This window comes from Pseudochaenichthys georgianus, chromosome 5 (genome assembly GCF_902827115.2).
Source record: "Pseudochaenichthys georgianus chromosome 5, fPseGeo1.2, whole genome shotgun sequence".
In the NCBI taxonomy this organism is placed as follows: domain Eukaryota; kingdom Metazoa; phylum Chordata; class Actinopteri; order Perciformes; family Channichthyidae; genus Pseudochaenichthys; species Pseudochaenichthys georgianus.
The window spans coordinates 6,286,716-6,304,255 of NC_047507.1; the positions used below are offsets into that span (position 1 = coordinate 6,286,716).

Genomic DNA, 17,540 nt, shown 5'->3' on the forward strand with positions numbered 1-17,540 from the left:
AGTTTTGAAAGATATTACTGATTTTCTGAACTATCTTTCCAACTCCTCATGCAGTTGACTGTTACAGGTCTATACAAGTTCATGGTACAATGCATAAGCTTCACATCGAGAGACTGAAACTGTATTTTCCTTTACCGTTCTGTTTTAATTTCACAATATTATGTTTTATTAACTAGACCACTGTTTTATTTTTAAATCGCACCTCCTAGTGGTTAAAGCACGTTATTGAATTTAGTTGTTGAATAAGTTATATTTGATGAAAACATTTAAATATTAAGAGTAGCCTACATACAAAATAGGGGTCAATGATAGAAATATAGAATAGAAAATATCAAGAAGATACTGTAGTGATCTCTACAATAAAACAGTTTAGTGCAGGACGTCCAAAGATATTAACAGGAGGATGTGCAAAACAGACTGATAAGGCTGAATTTTACTCAGGTGTAACTAAAGTCTGATTTAAGGGTTGTTTATATTTCACATCATTAATCAGAATCTGAAAAGAAACAAAAATAAATGTAGTAGAGTAAAAATACCAGGTTAACCTCTGAAGTGGAGTAGAACAAAGTAGTACATGCTGCTGTAACGATACGATACGATATTACTTTATTGTCAGATCAAGTCTGAAATTTGACTTGCGTCACAGCAGCTCCATGTCCAACATCAACAGACAAATATGCATACACAAATACATGAAACACAAACATTTAACATAACGGCACAATCAGTGAGAGAAAAACATGCTCAAAGAGCCTTCAGCGTGCATTTGGTCTGGGATTTAGCTCTGTATTTACTGAGGACTGACTGATGCACAAAGGAGTGCTTCAGTCTGACTTTATTGAATCGTGGGACCCTGTATCTCCGATCAGATGGTAGCAGTTCATATTCACTGTTCAGAACATGGTTTGGGTCGGAGATGATGTTGTTGGACAGCCTCACTAGGTTGTTATGATAGGCTGAGTCATAGAGTCTCTGACAGGTTGACCAACAATCTTTGAGCAGATCTTTAACAGGTGGAGCAGTTTTGATTTTAACGCTGCCGACAGACATTTGTACCAGGTAGTATAGCAGTACTGTAGAATGGACATGATCACAGATGTAAAGAACAACAGAAGAATCTCTCTGCTCGCGCCAAAAGACCGAAGACGGCGGAGAAAATAAATTCTTTGTTTTGTCCTTTTGCTCAGATTATCAATGTGATCCTTCCATGACAGCAGATGGTCAATAATTACACCCAGGTATTTGTATGGAACTCCCTGCTTGATCTCATCTGTATGGATGACAATGGGGACTCTATGGGAGTCAGATGGTGAGCCAAAAATGATTTCCTCAGTTTTCTTGGTGTTGATCTCAAGAGCATTGTTATCAGTCCACTCGACCACCTGATTTACAGCCTGTTGGTGCAGCTCAGGGTCGTCTGTGTTACTGAGCAGAGATATTATTGCAGTATCATCAGAGTACTTAATGAGGAATTGATTTGGTGTGTTGGTACGACAATCATCAGTGTAGAGAGTAAAGAGCACAGCTGAACTCACGCAGCCCTGGGGGGGGGGCTTTAAAAGCATTTTCCAAAAGCTCTCTGTGTGCCAGTTTTGATTCCCTCAATTTGACTTTCAGTTCTTGCTCTGTCTGTTTAAGTGCTCCATAGTCTTTTTTTTTTTTAAAGCTATTTTCCTGGTATTTATAACGGTTTTAATGGCCTTGGTCACATAAGATGTATTATTTGGATAGATTTGTATTTCTTTAGTGGGAACAACTAGTTCTACACAGAAGTTGATATAGTCATTGGTAACAGTAGTTATTTAATCTAGTGAACCTTCCTGAAAAATGTCCCAATCTGTCAAATCAAAACAGGCTTTCAACTGTTCCCTACTTTCATTTGTCCATGTCCTTATTACTTTCTTTTCCGGTTTACTTCTCTTCAGTTTGGTCTTATACACTGGTATCATATTCACAACATTATGATCAGAGTTCAGTATTGGTGGTCTACATTTAGTCACATAGGCTCCTTTAACATTAACAAAGCATTTGTCTAGGATATTGTCTTTTCTGGCAAACAAACAAAAACATTTCCCAACTTCTTATCTTAAGATGATTGATGGCTACTGCCATATTTGCTAAATGTGCCTCTGAACCTTGACAAGTGCATGTTTCAGGCTTATCAATGAACAACAGGAGGGGTCACAGACATAAGACCAGCTGTTAAATAACGCTCTTCTGACCTTAGCTGTCATGTGGTATTAATGCTGCCCATTATGGACACAAGCAATTTTCACCCATTTATTAATTATGTTTTAAATTTGATAACACCACTGTTTCGTATCCCCTAAACCTCCAGGGGTGTAAACAGTTTAATACTGGCAACTTCTAATTGTGGGAAATACGAAAACGTCTTTTAAAACTACAATTCCCAGTAGAGACGTGCCATAGAACATGTTGCGAAACACACAATAGCCAGCATGTGTAATTCTGGGGAGGGCTGGGCTGGACCCGTCCAAGTCCAGTTTTGGATAGTCTGGCGTGGTTCCATTCCATTTCAAAGAGCTGTTTGACACTCGGCGTAACCTTGTCGCACTGCCACTCCAACATCCAATCACAGAGCTTGAGGGCTAATCACGGGCAGAGCCCTAGAGAGATAGTATCTCTAGGGCTCTGATCACGGGGTTTGTAAATCAAGGCAGATGTTGTAGTCCCAAACGATAGCTGGGGATTCTGGGTAGTGTAGTGTCTTCGGAAACTCTGTAGTGTCTAAACTCCTAAAAAAACTATTTGTTTCTCTGAATCGAAGGTTAAAAACACAAAAGCTTTGTACATAATTTAAACCAATCAATATTGTGTAATTAACAAGGATAAACTGATGTTTTTTAGTGGATGAGTAATAGAGATATCACTGTAATCATTTGAAAGTGTGGGGAATACTTCCGGTTTTATTATGAAAACTTCGAGACCGGAAATACTGTTTTCACCCACGCTAACTTTACATGGAAGCTGCCCCATTACAGTACACGTTCTCCTGGCGAGACCTCAAATCATCTTCGTATATCTATCAAACTGTAGATCCTACACATCCACTGGACGTGGATTATAAAAGTACAATATACACTTCTCGCTAGAAATCTAATAAAAAAAGCATTTTAATGGAATAAACTATTCCACAATTTAGGATTTTCCAGAGAGGGTTATTTGTGAATAAACGACCCTCCGGAGCGTTTTGCAATCGACAGGAGCATGTTGTTTCTTACACGACCACTAGAGGTGCTACACTTTAAAACGTGACTCTGGGTCGTATTTAGCTGCTGAACAATCGACCTATATGGTCGTTTTTTGTAGGAGGACAGGCTGAAATGAGGCCACTCCACCCAGCCATATCAACACTCATATTGCTCGAGGCACGGGCCGAGGAGGTGGAGTTGCAGCAATCTTTGACTCAAGTTTACTTATCAATACTAAACCTAAATTATACCTCCTTTGAAGCCTCGTTTTTAGTCTTACGCATCCGACCTGGAAAACTTTGCAGCCAATCTTATTTGTTACAGTGTATCGTGCACCAGGTCCTTATTCAGATTCTTATCAGAATTCTCTGAGTTGTTATCAACTTTGGTTCTTAAAACAGATAAAGTAATTATCGTAGGTGACTTTAATATTCATGTTGACGATGATAAAAATAGCCTTACTGTTGCATTTAACTCTATATTAGATTATTTGGTTTCTGTCAGTCTAAATAAACCAACCCACTGTTATAATCACACTCTCGACCTTGTTCTGACTTATGGTATTGAAATTGAGCAACTATTAGTCGAACCGCATAATCCTGCTTTATCCAACCATTTCTTAGTAACTTTTGAAGTACTATTACGAGACTACAAAGCATTAGTCAAAAGCTCTTGCAGCAGAAACCTATCTGTTAGTGCTATAGCCACATTTAAGGAAGAGATTCCACCAATACTTAACTCGATAGCATGTCTGCATGTAGGGGAGGAAACGTATACAAAATGTACACCACCCCAAATTGATCATGTTGTTGATAGTGCTATAGATGCGCTGCGAATAAATTAGACTCTGTTGCTCCTTTGAAAAAGAAGAAAATAAAACAACATAGATTAGCTCCATGGCATAATGCCGAACCCGCAAAATAAGCAAAAGTCTAGACAACTTGAAAGGATATGGCGTTCCACTAAACTTGAAGAATCTCGTTTAATTTGGCATATTACTCTCAATGAATATAAGAAAGCACTGCGTAAAGCGAGAGCAGCCTACTACTCTTCATTAATAGATGAGAATAAGAATAATGCAAGATTTCTTTCAGCACTGTAGCCAGGCTGACAGAGAGCCACAGCTCGATTGAGCCTTCTATTCCCATAGCACTCAGTAGTTAATGATTTTATATGCTTTTATAACGATAACATTTGTTACTCTTAGAAACAAATTAATGACCTCTTGCCTTTGACCAGTATAGTGTTATCAACAGCTACCGGAAACGTAAGTTCTAATATTACACTAGATAGTAAACTAGAATGCTTTTCAGCCATAAACCTTGAACAATTAAATTCAATGATTCTCTCTTCTAAAACCATCAACGTGCATGTTAGACCCAATTCCAACTAAGCTGTTGAAGGAAGTTTTTCCATTAATTAGCACTTCTTTATTAAATATTATGAATATGTCTTTATTATCAGGCTATGTTCCACAATCATTCAAAGTAGCAGTGATAAAAACCGCTTCTTAAAAAAGCACAACCTCGATTCCAGAGGTTTTAGCCAACTATAGACCTATTTCTAATCTTCCGTTCCTCTCAAAAATTCTTGAGAAAGCGGTCGCAAAACAGTTGTGTGATTACTTAAAACAATGATTTTATTTGAAGATTTTCAGTCTGGCTTTCGAACACATTTATAGCACAGAGACAGCTCTGGTTAAAGTCACAAATGACATTCTAATAGCCTCAGACAAGGGACTTGTCTCTATTCTTGTTTTGCTCGATCTCAGTGCTGCATTTGATACTATCGACCATGATATCTTATTGCTAAGACTAGAGCACTTAGTTGGCAATACAGGGACCTGCTTTAGGCTGGGTTTAGGTCCTATCTATCTGAACGCTCTAGTTTGTACGTGTTAACGATGAATCTCCACGCAAAACCAAAGTTAGCCATGGAGTGCCACAGGGCTCAGTGCTCGGACCCTATTTTTGTTCACATTATATATGCTTCCGTTAGGCAATATTATAAGGAATCATCTGTAAATTTTCATTGTTATGCGGGATGATACTCAAACTATATTTATCAATCAAGCTGATGAAATAATCATCTAAATAAAATTCAAGACTGCCCTTAAAGGTGGGGTAGGTAAGTTTTGAGAACACCGGCTCGAGATCGCTAGAGTTTTGAAAATACAACAAGCGGAGACAATCTGGCCAACTTCCTTATAGAGCCCCTCCTCCAACACACACAAACGCGCACATGACCAATGAGGGCACGAGATAAGTTTGTGCCCCGATGGAAGGCTGACAGGCTGTGACAGGCTGGTAGGCCACCAATCGATTGGTATACTTTTAAAGTATTATGGCTTTACAGATGACATTTTTTTATGGATTTTTTTTTGTCAAAGCACTTAAGATATTCATTGCTATCGGATGTTGAGAGCATTCCATGGCAATATAACAAAAAGTGTATCTCGAGCCCGGTTTCTGAACTTACCTACCCCACCTTTAAGGACTCTTAAAACCGTGGGATGACCTTAAACTTTTGATGTTAACACGACCAAACTGAAGTTATTGTACTTGGCCCGAAGAATCTAACGAAACAAATTATCTAAAGATATAAATACTATGGATGGCATTAATTTGGCCTCCAGTGATGACTGTAAGGAATCTTGATGTTATATTTGATCAGGATTTATCCTTTAACGCCCACATAAAATCAACTTCAAGGACCGCCTACTTCCATCTACGTAACATTGCAAAAATCAGGCATATCTGCCTCAAAACGATGCAGAGAAAACTAGTCCATGCATTTTTGTTACTTCTAGGCTGGATAATTGTAACTCTTTATTATCAGGGAGAACCAGAAGTCAGTCAAGTCGCTTCAGCTGATTCAAAATGCTGCAGCTCGGTACTAAGCCAGAGTTAGGAAAAGGGACCCATTACTCCTGTTCTGGCTGCCTTACACTGGCTCCCTATAGAACAACAGGATAGAATTTAAAATTCTTCTTCTCGCCTACAGAGCCCTTAATGGGCAGGCGCCCATCTTACCTTAAAGAACTCATTATACCCTACTGTCCTACTAGGGCATTGTGTTCCAAGAATGCCAGGGTTGTTGGTTGTTCCTAGAGTCTCTAAAAGTACAATGGAGCCAGAGCCTTTTCTTATCAAGCTCCACATTTGTGGAATCAGCTTCCAGTTTGTGTTCGGGCGGCAGGACACCCTATTCCGTTTTTAAGAGTGCCGCTTAAGACCTTCCTTTTTGATAAAGCTTATAGTTAGGGCTGATTAGATTCAGCCCCTAGTTTGCTGATGTAGCCGCGTTCACACCGCAGACTTTCCCTGGTACTTTCCCTGGGTACTTTAGTTCCGTTAGTACCAATAATGGTTGCCGTTCACACCAGCCGGGACCTACTCAGTGCCGGGAACTCTTTTGGAACTCTTTTGGTACTTTTTAGTCCCCTGCTAGAGAGGTGGTACGAACCTGGTGACAAAAGAGTGCCAATTTCTATTCTATTTCTATTGGCTGGGCGAATTGCAAACCACGCCCCGTTAGACTCTGAATTGTTTTGTTAGGCAGCCATTTTTTTTCCTCGCTACAAAACCACATCCACACCTGAGCGAGTAGTAGTTTTTTTTTTACTTTTAAAGCAGTTTATGACCACACGTACTACAACACCGGAGCGGTGGAATGATGAGGAAGTGTCGGCGCTTCTGGCAATTTACTCCAAGGACAGGATGCAGCAGCTTCTACAGAAAGCAGTTCCCAACTCCAAATGTTTTGAGCGATGTTCGCTACTTGAGCTGGGAATCGTGCACAGTGCACACGGATGCCGGGTAAAAATAAAGAAACTCAGGCAGGACTATAAAAAAAATTAAGACCACAATAATAAGAGTGGTAACGATGTTTCTATTGTTATTATATATTATAGCCACTGTTTTTTTAATACTGACACCTAACTTGCACTAAGCCGTGTCTGCTGCTATATATTGCCACTGTTACATTGTTTTGAAACTACTTACACTTTATTTTACATTTCACACTGTTATTTAACTTCAATTTACATGCATACGACACACCTGGAACAGCATGATGCCGTTATTGTTATGTCTTGACTGTGCAATAAAACAAACAAACTGGCGAAGCTTTGATTTATTGTGTCCCACCCCAAATTTGCAGAATAGAAGAATGTGAGAGCAGACAGTGTCGGTGGTTGAATTTATCAGAAACACAAGTCTTACACACATAAACACAAGTAATTTATCATGTCATTTGTTTTAGATAAATAAGGGAAAAAGACCAAACAAGGGTTGATGTCCTTTTCCAAAATCAGCCTGAGGGGTAAATATATAATAAATACATAAAGATAAAGTCCATTGTTATAATGGGGTATTTTATTTGTAAAATTACCCTTATGAACTCCATCATGTCTGAGGTCAGAAAGTAAACAAACGCCTCATACCAGCGGATGGGCTTTATACCCCCTCCCCCCCCCCGTGTAGTTCTTCTTCTCTCGTTTTTTTTGTTGTACTCTCCGTGAAGTGGTTTTTGCGCATAGATATATATAAACACTAGATGGCTCATGGGAGATTTTCCAGCGTAGCTGACTGGCCGCCATCTTGCTACAGTCAACAGTTACTCTGATTCGCGTTATGGTTAGCTGTTGTAAGGTGAGTGATCTGCACAAAAATACTCTTAACTCGCTGAAATCTTGACTCATTTACAAACGTTTTGGTTTATTATAAACATTATTAGCATGGCTATGATACAGGATGCTTGGACATGTGGAAATTGCAGCTTTTCTTGTGTATGTGGTTGTATTTATTAGCTGGCTAATAACAAGAGGCTGTCAGTGAGACCTAGTATTACAAAGTTCACCCAGCAACTTTACACAGTGGGAGAGGCAGAACTGCTCTTTCTTTTCAACATAACTTAAGTTACACATGATTTCTTCAAGTGGTTTGCTTGTTAAAAATATCTTGCATTATGATACAGGAATTTGCTTGGCTTTGTGTTTACAGAAGTACCTGACTATGCCGGATTGTGTGCAGCCTACGGATGTCAATCGCCGCTGTCTGCAAACAAGAACCCGTAGGGATCACCACATATGTTTATGTTTTGCTCAGTCTAATAAACCATAACATGGTTGTGAAAGAATACCAAGCTGAGGCTGGACGATGATTGATTGTTAGTGTGCAGTGGTGTCACTGTGTGTCTTATTGGTTTTGTGGTATACTATATTTTATTTTATTGTGTGCAAGACACATTTAAAACAAATAACCTTGACCACATGAAGCCCATCTCTCCCCACCTGCTCCTGCTTCCTACATCCCCTCCACACCACACCAAGTTGTTCTTCTTAATAATAATAATACATTTATGTTGGGGGGCCGCCTTTCATAACACCCAAGGACACCTTACAGGGGCATAGGGGCAATATAGGGAACAATTTAAACAGTGGATTTTGTGATATATCAGCCGGGGTGAGTCAAGACAAACCACAAATGGACTACAAAAGGACACATGGTACAGTTTATATTATTCTTGGTCTTTTTTCAATAACATATTTCAAAGGTTCTGGATTTGTTTACAAATCTAGAAACTAAATACAAAACTAGGATGATATGAAGATCTCATGTAAAAAATAATTGTGATAAATTAGACAGAACTGGCCTGTCTGTGAGCACATTTTATGTTGGTTTGGTTCTTCTGATAAAGGTGTGAATATCTAAATAATATACCAACATATGCTATTGTCATTAGTTGTGTCCCTGTTCTTCAAGCTAAGGCATTGCTCAATTAACAACTCTTGGTTTACAGAGTGGTAACATGAGACCGATCTTTATATATAAAATATAAATGTATTTTAATTTTATAATTTATTTATAATTTATTTTAAATATTGACAATATAATAAAAATAAATGGAAATATATACACCGGCAAATATTTAATATAAATACCTTGTGTGTGTGTATAGCTATTGCTTTATCTGATTAATGTTATTTTCATATGAAAGTCCATGATTATAAGTATGCAGTATCATAACTACATCTGTGATGTTTATAAAAAACCAAACCGTTTGAAAATCGGTTGAAAATTGAGCAAGCTATGGTTATTTAAATAGTAAACCATAATGTTATGAATGAGAGCACCATAGATATATATAAACACTAGATGGCTCATGGGAGATTTTCCAGCGTAGCTGACCGGCCGCCATCTTGCTACAGTCAACAGTTACTCTGATTCGCGTTATGGTAGCTGTTGTCAGGTGAGTGATCTGCACAAAAATACTCTTAACTCACTGAAATCTTGACTGATTTACAAACGGTTTGGTTTATTATAAACATGATTAGCATGGCTATGATACAGGATGCTTGGACATGTTGAAATTGCAGCTTTTCTTTGTGTATGTGGTTGTATTTATTAGCTGGCTAATAACAAGAGGCTGTCAGTGAGACCTAGTATTACAAAGTTGACCCACAACTCCACCAGTGGGAGAGGCAGAACTGCTCTTTCTTTCAACACAACTTAAGTTACACATGATTTATTTCAAGTGGTTTGGCTTGTTAAAAACATCTTGCATTATGATACAGGAATTTGCTGGCTTTGTGTTTACAGAAGTACCTGACTATGCCGGACTTTTGTGCAGCCTACGGATGCTCTAATCACCGCAGTCTGGAAACAAGAACCCGTGGGATCACCTTTCACGTGTAAGATATGACAATATTATGACTACAATTAGGATAATCGTTAATTACTTAGTGGATGTATGTACATTACAAGTCCTGCTACACAGGATCAGTGGGGCTATGTGAGATAATAGTATTGCAAGATTGTTGTTGACCCAGCCTCTTTAGAATATGTTGTTACCATTTCTTTACACAATTATTTAATGTTTCTATTGGACACCTTTTTTATTACTCTTAGTGTGGTTGTCTTATTCTTAAAGTAGGCTATACATACATGCATACATACCAAAATATGATAATTTCGGTGTGTATTTTTGTCCTACCCTTAATGTTAAAGGAAAGAAGGGAGGAACATGTTGACAATAATTTATATATCTGGCTACCTTTCTCATGTTTTTAAGGTTTCCCAAAACCAAAGAGAGGAGGAGGCAGTGGGAACTCGCCCAAAGAAGGGACGGTTTTGTTTCCTGTGACAGGACACTGCTCTGCAGTGAGCACTTCAGGAGTGAGGAGCTGGCAGGAGACGCAGCACTATGTTCCCCACATATGTTTATGTTTGCTCAGTCTAATAAACCCATAACATGGTTGTGAAAGAATACCAAAGCTGAGGCTGGACGGTGATTGATTGTTGTTGTGCCATGTGTTCTTCTTAATAATAATACATTTATTTTGGGGGGCCGCCTTTCATAACACCCAAGGACACATAGGATAGTTTATGTTTAAATTGTTCCCTATATTGCATAGGGGCAATATAGGGAACAATTTAAACAGTGGATTTTGTGATATATCAGCCGGGGTGAGACAAGACAAACCACAAATGGACTACAGAAGGACACAAAAGGACACATGGTACAGTTTATATTATTCTTGGTCTTTTTTCAATAACATATTTCAAAGGTTCTGGATTTGTTTACAAATCTAGAAACTAAATACAAAACTAGGATGATATGAAGATCTCATGTCAAAAATAATTGTGATAAATTAGACAGAACTGGCCTGTCTGTGAGCACATTTTATGTTGGTTTGGTTCTTCTGATAAAGGTGTGTGAATATCTAAATAATATACCAACATATGCTATTGTCATTAGTTGTGTCCCTGTTCTTAAAGCTAAGGCATTGCTAAATTAACAACTCTTGGCTTACAGAGTGGTAACATGAGACCGATTTTTATATATAAAATATAAATGTATTTTAATTTTATAATTTATTTGAAATATTAACAATATAAAAATAAATGGAAATATATACACCGGCAAATATTTAATATAAATACCTTGTGTGTGTGTGTATAGCTATTGCTTTATCTGATTAATGTTATTTTCATATGAAAGTCCATGATTATAAGTATGCAGTATCATAACTACATCTTTGATGTTTATAAAAAACCAAACCGTTTGAAAATTGGTTGAAAATTGAGCAAGCTATGGTTATTTAAATAGTAAACCATAATGTTATGAATGAGAGAACTGCCTGTAGCAAGATGGCGGCCAAGTGGCAACGTCGGTCTCAATTGGCCAGCAGCGCGGGTGAGTCATCTAGTGTTTATATATATCTATGGAGAGCACTGCCTGTAGCAAGATGGCGGCCAAGTGGCAACGTCGGTCTCCATTGGCCAGCAGCGCGTGTGAGCCATCTAGTGTTTATATATATCTATGGTTTTGCGGCCTACCAGTAAACCCAGAGAAGAAGAAGACGAAGTGACGTCAGCGTAATCGTGCCTCAGGGAAAGTACTGCGGTGTGAATGCGATTGGCACTAGCCCCCTGGCGGATTTAGTGCCGTGGTACTTTAGTGCCGGCACTAAAGTACCGCAAGTCCTGCGGTGTGAAAGCGGCTATAGGCTTAGTTTGTCGGGGGACATCTTACTTCTTCCTTCTCTCTGTCTATAGGCCTACCTGTGTACTCTCATGTTCCGATTAACCCAGCTTCCCCAAATGTCTTTCTTTTTGGTGTCTATATACGCCGGGATCAGGAGTCATGATCCTGTGTCCTGGATCGCGAGTCGTGGCTGTGGTCCTGGATCATCGGTCCTGGATGGATATCCTCGTGGATTCATCTTCCTATTATACACACATGCATTTCCAAACATTTGGACTACCTATGTTGCAAATGTATTATCTTTTCAATTTACACACGGCATCCATTGCACGTCTGTCCGTCCTGGGAGAGGGATCCCTCCTCTGTTGCTCTCCCTGAGGTTTCTCCCATTTTCCCCTTTAAACTGGGTTTTCTTTGGAAGTTTTTCCTTGTACGATGTGAGGGTCTAAGGACAGAGGGTGTCGTATTGTCATACTGATATTCTGTACACACTGTGAAGACCACTGAGACAAATGGAACATTTGTGATATTGGGCTATATAAATAAACATTGATTGATTGATGACTGTTTGGCAAGCAACCGGTCACAGTTGCCCTGTTTATCTCATGTCTTGTAAAAGCTTAATGATTTATAAAGTGTTCACAACCTAATTAATAAATGAATTACAAAGTGGTACCAATATGTTTGTTGGATAAAGGTGAGTATATCTGTGCAGTTTAATTTATAAATACAATTGTCTTTTCTGGCAAACAAACAAAAACATTCCCAACTTCTTATCTTAAGATGATGATGGCTACTGCCATATTTGCTAAATGTGCCTCTGAACCTTGACAAGTGCATGTTTCAGGCTTATCAATGAACAACAGGAGGGGTCACAGACATAAGACCAGCTGTTAAATAAGCTCTTCTGACCTTAGCTGTCATGTGGTATTAATGCTGCCCATTATGGACACAAGCAATTTTCACCCATTTATTAATTATGTTTTAAATTTGATAACACCACTGTTTCGTATCCCCTAAACCTCCAGTGGTGTAAACAGTTTAATACTGGCAACTTCTAATTGTGGGAAATACGAAAACGTCTTTTAAAACTACAATTCCCAGTAGAGACGTGCCATAGAACATGTTGCGAAACACACAATAGCCAGCATGTGTAATTCTGGGGAGGGCTGGGCTGGACCCGTCCAAGTCCAGTTTTGGATAGTCTGGCGTGGTTCCATTCCATTTCAAAGAGCTGTTTGACACTCGGCGTAACCTTGTCGCACTGCCACTCCAACATCCAATCACAGAGCTTGAGGGCTAATCACAGGCAGAGCCCTAGAGAGATAGTATCTCTAGGGCTCTGATCACGGGGTTTGTAAATCAAGGCAGATGTTGTAGTCCCAAACGATAGCTGGGGATTCTGGGTAGTGTAGTGTCTTCGGAAACTCTGTAGTGTCTAAACTCCTAAAAAAACTATTTGTTTCTCTGAATCGAAGGTTAAAAACACAAAAGCTTTGTACATAATTTAAACCAATCAATATTGGTAATTAACAAGGATAAACTGATGTTTTTTAGTGGATGAGTAATAGAGATATCACTGTAATCATTTGAAAGTGTGGGGAATACTTCCGGTTTTATTATGAAAACTTCGAGACCGGAAATACTGTTTTCACCCACGCTAACTTTACATGGAAGCTGCCCCATTTACAGTACACGTTCTCCTGGCGAGACCTCAAATCATCTTCGTATATCTATCAAACTGTAGATCCTACACATCCACTGGACGTGGATTATAAAAGTACAATATACACTTCTCGCTAGAAATCTAATAAAAAAGCATTTTAATGGATAAACTATTCCACAATTTAGGATTTTCCAGAGAGGGTTATTTGTGAATAAACGACCCTCCGGAGCGTTTGCAATCGACAGGAGCATGTTGTTTCTTACACGACCACTAGAGGTGCTACACTTTAAAACGTGACTCTGGGTCGTATTTAGCTGCTGAACAATCGACCTATATGGTCGTTTTTTGTAGGAGGACAGGCTGAAATGAGGCCACTCCACCCAGCCATATCAACACTCATATTGCTCGAGGCACGGGCCGAGGAGGTGGAGTTGCAGCAATCTTTGACTCAAGTTTACTTATCAATACTAAACCTAAATTATACCTCCTTTGAAAGCCTCGTTTTTAGTCTTACGCATCCGACCTGGAAAACTTTGCAGCCAATCTTATTTGTTACAGTGTATCGTGCACCAGGTCCTTATTCAGAATTCTTATCAGAATTCTCTGAGTTGTTATCAACTTTGGTTCTTAAAACAGATAAAGTAATTATCGTAGGTGACTTTAATATTCATGTTGACGATGATAAAAATAGCCTTACTGTTGCATTTAACTCTATATTAGATTATTTTGGTTTCTGTCAGTCTAAATAAACCAACCCACTGTTATAATCACACTCTCGACCTTGTTCTGACTTATGGTATTGAAATTGAGCAACTATTAGTCGAACCGCATAATCCTGCTTTATCCAACCATTTCTTAGTAACTTTTGAAGTACTATTACGAGACTACAAAGCATTAGTCAAAAGCTCTTGCAGCAGAAACCTATCTGTTAGTGCTATAGCCACATTTAAGGAAGAGATTCCACCAATACTTAACTCGATAGCATGTCTGCATGTAGGGGAGGAAACGTATACAAAATGTACACCACCCCAAATTGATCATGTTGTTGATAGTGCTATAGATGCGCTGCGAATAAATTAGACTCTGTTGCTCCTTTGAAAAAGAAGAAAATAAAACAACATAGATTAGCTCCATGGCATAATGCCGAAACCCGCAAAATAAGCAAAAGTCTAGACAACTTGAAAGGATATGGCGTTCCACTAAACTTGAAGAATCTCGTTTAATTTGGCATATTACTCTCAATGAATATAAGAAAGCACTGCGTAAAGCGAGAGCAGCCTACTACTCTTCATTAATAGATGAGAATAAGAATAATGCAAGATTTCTTTTCAGCACTGTAGCCAGGCTGACAGAGAGCCACAGCTCGATTGAGCCTTCTATTCCCATAGCACTCAGTAGTAATGATTTTATATGCTTTTATAACGATAACATTGTTACTCTTAGAAACAAAATTAATGACCTCTTGCCTTTGACCAGTATAGTGTTATCAACAGCTACCGGAAACGTAAGTTCTAATATTACACTAGATAGTAAACTAGAATGCTTTTCAGCCATAAACCTTGAACAATTAAATTCAATGATTCTCTCTTCTAAACCATCAACGTGCATGTTAGACCCAATTCCAACTAAGCTGTTGAAGGAAGTTTTTCCATTAATTAGCACTTCTTTATTAAATATTATGAATATGTCTTTATTATCAGGCTATGTTCCACAATCATTCAAAGTAGCAGTGATAAAACCGCTTCTTAAAAAGCACAACCTCGATCCAGAGGTTTTAGCCAACTATAGACCTATTTCTAATCTTCCGTTCCTCTCAAAAATTCTTGAGAAAGCGGTCGCAAAACAGTTGTGTGATTACTTAAAAACAATGATTTATTTGAAGATTTTCAGTCTGGCTTTAGAACACATTATAGCACAGAGACAGCTCTGGTTAAAGTCACAAATGACATTCTAATAGCCTCAGACAAGGGACTTGTCTCTATTCTTGTTTTGCTCGATCTCAGTGCTGCATTTGATACTATCGACCATGATATCTTATTGCTAAGACTAGAGCACTTAGTTGGCATACAGGGACCTGCTTTAGGCTGGTTTAGGTCCTATCTATCTGAACGCTCTCAGTTTGTACGTGTTAACGATGAATCTTCCACGCAAACCAAAGTTAGCCATGGAGTGCCACAGGGCTCAGTGCTCGGACCTATTTTGTTCACATTATATATGCTTCCGTTAGGCAATATTATAAGGAATCATTCTGTAAATTTTCATTGTTATGCGGATGATACTCAACTATATTTATCAATCAAGCCTGATGAAATTAATCATCTAAATAAAATTCAAGACTGCCTTAAAGGTGGGGTAGGTAAGTTTGAGAAACCGGCTCGAGATCGCTAGAGTTTGAAAATACACAACCGGAGAAAATCTGCCACTTCCTTATAGAGCCCCTCCTCCAACACACACAAACGCGCACATGACCAATGAGGGCACGAGATAAGTTTGTGCCCCGATGGAAGGCTGACAGGCTGACAGGCTGGTAGGCCACCAATCGATTGGTTATACTTTTTAAAGTATTATGGCTTCTACAGATGACATTTTTTTATGGATTTTTTGTCAAAGCACTTAAGATATTCATTGCTATCGGGATGTTGAGAGCATTCCATGGAATATAACAAAAAGTGTATCTCGAGCCGGTTTCTGAAACTTACCTACCCCACCTTTAAGGACTTAAAAACGTGGATGACCTTAAACTTTTTGATGTTAAACACGACCAAAACTGAAGTTATTGTACTTGGCCCGAAGAATCTACGAAACAAATTATCTAAAGATATAATAACTATGGATGGCATTAATTTGGCCTCCAGTGAGACTGTAAGGAATCTTGATGTTATATTTGATCAGGATTTATCCTTTAACGCCCACATAAAATCAACTTCAAGGACCGCCTACTTCCATCTACGTAACATTGCAAAAATCAGGCATATCTTGCCTCAAAACGATGCAGAGAAACTAGTCCATGCATTTGTTACTTCTAGGCTGGATTATTGTAACTCTTTATTATCAGGGAGAACCAAGAAGTCAGTCAAGTCGCTTCAGCTGATTCAAAATGCTGCAGCTCGTGTACTAACCAGAGTTAGGAAAAGGGACCACATTACTCCTGTTCTGGCTGCCTTACACTGGCTCCCTATAGAACACAGGATAGAATTTAAAATTCTTCTTCTCGCCTACAGAGCCCTTAATGGGCAGGCGCCATCTTACCTTAAAGAACTCATTATACCCTACTGTCCTACTAGGGCATTGTGTTCCAAGAATGCAGGGTTGTTGGTTGTTCCTAGAGTCTCTAAAAGTACAATGGGAGCCAGAGCCTTTTCTTATCAAGCTCCACATTTGTGGAATCAGCTTCCAGTTTGTGTTCGGGCGGCAGACACCCTATCCGTTTTTAAGAGTGCGCTTAAGACCTTCCTTTTTGATAAAGCTTATAGTTAGGGCTGATTAGATTCAGCCCCTAGTTTTGCTGATGTAAGCCGCGTTCACACCGCAGGACTTTCCCTGGTACTTTCCCTGGTACTTTAGTTCCGTTAGTACCAATAATGTTGCGTTCACACCGCCGGGACTACTCAGTGCCGGGAACTCTTTTGGAACTCTTTTGTTACTTTTTAGTCCCTGCTAGAGAGGGTGGTACGAACCTGGCTGACAAAAAGAGTGCCAATTTCTATTCTATTTCTATTGGCTGGGCGAATTGCAAACCACGCCCCGTTAGACTCTGAATTGTTTTGTTAGGCAGCCATTTTTTCCTCGCTACAAAACCACATCCACACCTGAGCGAGTAGTTTTTTTTTACTTTAAAGCAGTTATGACCACACGTACTACAACACCGGAGCGGTGGAATGATGAGGAAGTGTCGGCGCTTCTGGCAATTTACTCCAAGGACAGGATTGCAGCAGCTTCTACAGAAAGCAGTTCCCAACTCCAAATGTTTTGAGCGATGTTCGCTACTTGAGCTGGGAATCGTGCACAGTGCACACGGATGCCGGGTAAAAATAAAGAAACTCAGGCAGGACTATAAAAAAAATTAAAGACCACAATAATAAGAGTGGTAACGATGTTCTATTGTTATTATATATTATAGCCACTGTTTTTTTAATACTGACACCTAACTTGCACTAAGCCGTGTCTGCTGC

At 39.0% G+C, this 17,540-nt stretch overlaps 1 long non-coding RNA gene across 1 annotated transcript; it reads left to right on the top strand.

Moving 5' to 3' along the window:
- Positions 1–8,582: 8,582 nt before the first annotated feature.
- Positions 8,583–10,506, top strand: LOC139433843 (uncharacterized). Its single transcript, XR_011643245.1, has 3 exons — positions 8,583–9,464; positions 9,815–9,906; positions 10,287–10,506. It is a non-coding gene; the product is annotated as an uncharacterized lncRNA (long non-coding RNA).
- Positions 10,507–17,540: the final 7,034 nt, after the last annotated feature.